This window comes from Rutidosis leptorrhynchoides, chromosome 2, assembly GCF_046630445.1.
Source record: "Rutidosis leptorrhynchoides isolate AG116_Rl617_1_P2 chromosome 2, CSIRO_AGI_Rlap_v1, whole genome shotgun sequence".
NCBI lineage: Eukaryota > Viridiplantae > Streptophyta > Magnoliopsida > Asterales > Asteraceae > Rutidosis > Rutidosis leptorrhynchoides.
The window spans coordinates 622,388,823-622,395,410 of NC_092334.1; the positions used below are offsets into that span (position 1 = coordinate 622,388,823).

At 35.5% G+C, this 6,588-nt stretch overlaps 1 long non-coding RNA gene across 2 annotated transcripts; it reads left to right on the top strand.

Moving 5' to 3' along the window:
- The first annotated feature begins 3,149 nt into the window (after positions 1-3,149).
- On the top strand, positions 3,150-6,315 carry LOC139893568 (uncharacterized). Of its 2 annotated transcripts, XR_011774598.1 has the most exons (8): positions 3,150-3,445; positions 3,706-3,840; positions 3,952-4,117; positions 4,219-4,286; positions 5,329-5,610; positions 5,767-5,851; positions 5,953-6,109; positions 6,214-6,315. It is a non-coding gene; the product is annotated as an uncharacterized lncRNA (long non-coding RNA). The 2 variants fall into 2 exon arrangements; XR_011774599.1 differs by lacking the exons at positions 5,329-5,610; positions 5,767-5,851; positions 5,953-6,109; positions 6,214-6,315 and having other exon boundaries at positions 4,216-4,452.
- Positions 6,316-6,588: the final 273 nt, after the last annotated feature.

Below are 6,588 nucleotides of genomic sequence, written 5' to 3' on the forward strand. Positions count from 1 at the left end.
AGTTTATATTAATGTATATAGCAACTGTTATATTATGTGTATTAGATTCGGTGTTTGAGTGTCACTGGATTTGATATGATTAGTATATAATTAGGTATTAGGTATCTTCTATATTAGAAAGGGAAAGGTAATTTGAATGTATACATTACACATAGTTAGATTGAATGGCATTGATAACTTCAAGAGGTCGTGTGTTTATTCAGTCATCGCCTCTTAGACTTTCAAGTTTTTTGTTTTCATTAAAAATTTCATTAGATTATTTTTAAGTTAAAACTTTTGAAAATTCATTAAAATTTAACTTGAATGACTTGTGCTGTATATATGTATTTTTTTTGTGTAATGTCTTCGTTAGGATTGATTTGGTTATATAATATTTTATAGATGTTTTAACTGCACTAAGGTTGCGTGTTTATTCATTCTTATCATATTACATATTAGACTACTATTTTGTGAATTTTCTTTTATGATCAACTTTTATATATAGCCGCCAAAGTCTTCTGAGCTAGCACATGTTCAGTTGAAAGAAGTTAAGCTTCCTGGTTCAGGGCCAGTTCCACTTGACCTCATGATGTTTATATGGTTAGTTCACATGTTTCAATAATGATTTCTTTCATATCCAATTGTCTAATGTCTATTTGTCTTTGTTTTTCTTTCATGAGTTGATTTGTAAATAGGCTTCTGACCGACATTTTTACCTCTTCGACACATCTTGATGCATAACATGAAGTTCTACAATGTATGACCCTACAGGTTTGTAAATTTTTAATCTCTTCCCAAGTGTTTTAAATTCTGACAGTCAATAGTTTTGATGTTATTATGACAAACGGACTTTTGAATAATGATATCCAAACACGATTCGCTGAGAACTATCTGATTATTGAATCAGACACCCTACTTTTATTTTCCAACTGCAGGAACGTTATATGTTTTTTTTATATATAATTTATTATATATATACCACGTGATACTTGTAATTTGAAAGGTTTGTGTTTCAGTTAAGTTTCTACCAGTAGCCAACAAAATCTTATGACTGACCTAAATCTGTTGCAGATTACATTCAAAATTTTCAGTTAACGAAGTGCCCATTGCTAAGGTGACAGAAAGGCACCTTGGAAATAGTGTAAATATTTACCCAACATCATTGAAAAAGTCGACACATTTGCTGGTATTTTTCCAGGTAACCGTGTGTAGTAGTGAGTAAATTTTCTAAAATTACCCGTTTGACCCGTTTGAGATAAAACACAACATTCCCAGTCATGAGTAAATTTTCTAAAATTACCACCTCTAATATTTAGCTTAAATTATTTATGTATGTTATGATTTTCTAATGTCTTAATATTATATAGATTTCCACAGAGCATTATCATGTGATTATCAGTGTAGAGCAAGTGAGGAACCAAGTACGATGGTTTCTAGAAATTCAAGATTGGAAAATCAAGATGCCATCGATATCGCTATTGTCTCGATGAAGGCTGATCTGTTCTAAAAGAGGTATTTATTTCTACTTATTTGATCTGTTATAACTTAGAGCAAACATAACATAAAGTTCTATTTCACTAATTCCCTTTCTTGTTATAATTTGTATAACAATAACAATATATATTTAATTTGTAATGCGTGCTTATCGTATTACGGAAGTGCATAAAATCTTTTTTGCCCCTATTTTAAATATTACACCAACTAATCAAGCGCAAGTATTCTAATTCTAGTGAGGGCGGTCACCCCCTCCAATCTATACTATCTTCCGCCATTGTTTCGTAACACATTACAATTTTGTATTTTAAATTTATTTTTGTAACTGACTGACATTTATTTAATTTGTCGCTGATAATATATTGCATTGAATATCAGATGCTATCAGTGCATTGCCAAACAAAATGTCCATCTTAATTGTCACAGTATTCTTCATTTAGGCTACTTCTAAAAAAAATTGTATGCTCAAAATCAAAAACCCATGTGAACTCTATGTCTTTATTTGACTTCCTTGTTCTGTACGCTTGATGATAATAAAAGATGCAACTGATGCCAGGGATGCAAATAATGATGGGAGAACTTCTATTCAATGTCTGGAGGTTAATTTCTCGAGTTTTTTAAGCCAAAGTTACGAGGTCAGTATACGTTATTATTGTGTCCTCCTTTCAGAGATCTACATGATCCGATTTACATTGTGTCGTCCTTGAGCAGTACGATTTACCAGTAGTTGTCGGACGTCAAGTTGGGAAATTCATGCTCTCAGGTTTGTCTTGCGTGACCGTTCACCAATATTTTTACCTCTTCGACACACACCTTGATACGTAACATGAAGTTTTACAATGTATGTTGCAGACCCAATTCCTGACCTAGCACAGAGTTAAGAGAAGTTAACTTCCCTGGTTCAGACCCAATTCCACTTGACGCTCAGGATGTTCTTATGGTTAGTTCACGTGCTTCAACTAATCATCTCTTTTATCTCCAATTGACTATTTGTCTTTTTTTCTTGAACATTTTTTGATTTGTAATTTAGTCTCTTAAACGTACTATGATCTATCTGTCTTTGATCTCAACTAATGAATTAGACTCAAGACAGCAGTTTGTCTCTTCTAACTAAGAAGTAGACCTTTTTCGTATTGTCAATAATTGTCAGTGTTACTTGACTACATAAACCCCCCACCCCCTCTCCACAAAATAAACACGCTCCAATTTATTTCTAAACCTCACACACCAAACGTTCAAATATTTGGCGTCAATTGTTTCCAACGTTCTAATCCTCCATCACCGCCGGAAAATATTCCGTTCATTCTCATCAATTCCCACTCTCCGGTTTCCTCATTTATTTTCTGGCAATTATTTCTGTTCACAATATGTTTATTACTACTTCTTGTATGATTTTTCCCGACTTTAGGGGACACCTTTTTCATCTATTTCATAAACCACGTTGGTTATCGGCGGCGGCGGAGCCGGCGTTCAAGGTATTCCGTCGGCGGAAACGGTACAGAGTCTTAAAGACATTGTAAACGCTCTAATCAGTTTCTTTGTGAAGTTGTTAATCGTTGTTATCTCAAGGTTTTTTAAAAACCGATTTATTTATTTTATGTTTTATTAATTTGTATGTTTCAGGGTTTCTTTTCGTGGTGTGTTTGCTATACAAAGGTAATTTTCTCTTTGGTATGTAAATCCAGTAAACGTCTATCTTATTTTTCTTGCAATCTAGAGGTGAGAAAATGGAGGTGGCGAATCATAACTGATTACCTATCTAGACCTAGTCCGAAGTAAATGGGTCAGAATTCCCACCTATGGATACTGCCTTAAGTATAACTTTGACATGCATAATTTTCAGGTGACCTACTGGAAATTGCTAAGGAGCAGAGAAGACTACTAGGAGAATGGGTGTAAATTTGTACCCATCTTTATCCTTTTTTTGGCAATTACATCTACATGGATCAGGAGGTAGTTGCTTCTCTCTCAGGTAACCATGTTTATGTAGGATTGCCTAAAGGGGGCATTGTTGGTTTAGGATGACAAGCAGCAACTCTTTTTTTACATAGGTAAAAAGTGGGGCACACTATTATTGAAATTTTTTGCGAAATGGACTTCACAACCTAGAAGTAGCTCCTCATATAGCAAATGACCCCTGTTTAGAATATAATTTTTTTTTTTTCATTATGTGTTCCTTCTTATTCAACGTTTGCTTCTTGATTCAATGTTTTTTGTTTTTTGAACATGAAGTACCTATTAATTGCGAAGAAATAGCAAAGACATTGTTGGCGCTAGTTGGAAATTTGTAGGCCTTCTTCCTCTAGTCTTATTAAGCCATCTCTTCATGACGGTGCTGAGACAATTAGAACGGCTTCGGACCTTGTAGTGAGTATTTAAGATGATTTCATTTATGTAAATCCAATTCTGGAAAATGGGTCAAAATTCCCACCTCTGGTTACTTTCTTTAAGTAAAAATGTGACACGACGAATTTATAGGTGACAACGGGAAGACGCCTAAGAATGCGAGTATAATTGTGACATGGAAAATTTTCAAGTGACCGACCAACTGGCCATTGCCAAGGGGACAGACGGGAAGACGCCTCAGAATTTGAGTAAATATGTACCCATCATCATCATCATCTTTTGGAGTATAGCTCGCCAGGTAACAAATGACCTCTTTTTGGATTTTTTTCCTTCTTCCACATGAGTTATCTATTAAACGTTTGCTTCTCGGTTTAATGTTTTTGTTTTTTGTTCAAGAAGTACCTGCAAATACCAAAGACAGACTTGGCAGTCCATGTGTGACAATCAGAAGGGCTTTAAACCTTTGGGTGAGTGTTAAGATGATCAAAGGTGTATGTAAATCATGTAAGTGTATATCTTATTTTTCCTTAAATATAGAGGTGACAAAGTGTACATGTTACAGTAATTCATAAGTTGTTAACTAAATTGACCTACTCATAATTGAATCTGTCAAAATTACTCTCTGTTCCCATATATTCCAGTCGATGAACTCGTTGTAAAAGCACACACATTTGCAGGTATTTTTCCGGGTAACCGTGTTGAGTAGGGTTGTAAATAGGGCAGGTATGGCGGGTTGAGCAATGTGTCATCTTGTTCAATTTGAAAGTTCAATGTTTGATGGGCCCAAAGGGGGCAGGGTCGGTTTTGTATGACAGGCAACTAATTATTTTTGTTGACATACGAAAAAAATTTGAGTAGTTAATGCATTTATAATGATTACAGAGATCAACATTATATTTTATTCTAAATTTTGTTATTGAATAAAATGATCAGGAGGTTGTGTGTACATCAACAGTGTCTGCTTTTTAACGCATTTTGACCTGTTCGACCCTTTTGAGAAGAAGTCGTTGACCCGTTTGAGATAAAACACAACCCACATTTTTTTTGAACAGCGATTGGGATCACCCGAGGGGGACTAAACCACCCGTTGCAATCATCTTCCGTTTCGACTATGCCGATGTAGCGATAATAACCCCGCCCCGGTCGCTGCCCGGGAGGAAACCTTGAAACCGATCCAAGGGCACGGCCAAGTAAAACCCCCCTCCCCTTTACCCCCCAAACGATATGGGAAAGGTGCCATGGGTGGATACATGGCAGGGATGAAATTGTGTTTTTAATATGTAGCCAACGGGGGTCGACACCGCCTCCAATCTAATCTATACTATCTTCCGCCATTGTTTCGTAACACGTTACATTTTGTATATTAGATTTATTTTTGAGTAACTGACTGATTTATTAAATTTGTCGCTGATCGTATATCGCATTAAACCTATGTGAACTCTATGTCTTTATTTGACTTCCTTGTTCTGTACGCCTGATGATAATGCAAGATGTAACTGATGATGCCAGGGATGCAAATAATGATGAGAGAAATTCTAATCCATGTTCTGGAGGTTATTTTCCCGAGCAAGTTCTTCCTCTTTTTGTTTAACGCAGTTCTTCGAAAGCCTGCCTCAAGATACAGTTTGAAGACTTTTTTTGGTCACCTTTTGGGCTTAAGTTACTCACTTTGTGAGCCGACTAAGCTCGAGGCGACAACCTGCTTTGATGATAAGATATGATCTATTTGTACAATGCGCACTCGTACAAGCTGATAACATCTTTTCTATGCCATCCACCCAAAGATACAAGGTCTATCTTGTCTCCTTGCATATGTTCAACATGCTCGTTGATTATGATAACTCATAATTTAATGAGAGTGACATATATTTCTCGAGATTTAGTCATAATAGTTTGCGATTTCTGTTCTTGACAAGACATAATCTTTTTGAAATGAGTTTCATGTAGGTCAAGGAAACCAAGGAGAAGGTTATGATTATACTCTGGATGGCAACATGTTCAGCCGCTGTATAAAACATTTGTTTCTTGCAATGTAAGAAGCTGAACTTTTATCTACAATGATGTCGTATGGACATTTGTGAAGTTTCTGTAGAGGATCGCACTAATTTTTTGACACTTGTTAACTTCTTTAAGATATTTAGTATGATGGGGTATACTCGGGCTCGACATGTAAACATGGTGAAATCGATGCAGCTGCCATCACAACAGTAGTTCATACATTTTTTATTTTTATTTTTGAAAGGCAGCTCATCTGGTGGACAACACCACACACGCTGGCCTCTTTCAGCAAGTAAATTTTTTTTTTTTTTAAAGATTCAGCTTATATGCTAAGAAAATAAGTGGGTTATAATGTTATTGTTACTACTAACATTGTAACCGTTATGATGGAAACAGGTTTTGGCGTCAATTGGGAACTTTCACATATGCTCATTTGCCATAGGCATGTTTTAACAAAACCAACAAAGAATAGCCGGATGATATATAATAAATGATGGGACACATAAAACGAGGGTAAACTAGTTGTATAGTTCTGTTGTGTTAAAAGTTGTTATGTCGCTGTTGACAAAGACACAGCCGTTTTGATGGCTGCTAGAGCTTCCGGGTTGAAAAATCATTGATACTGCTATAGTCTCGATGTTAGTTGGTCACAACTCATAAGGAGGTATTATCTCTACTTATTTGATCAGTAGATAACTTAAGGCAAACATGATTCTTACTATAATTTTGATGACAAATTATATAATGTTTATATTTGTAAGGCACACTAAT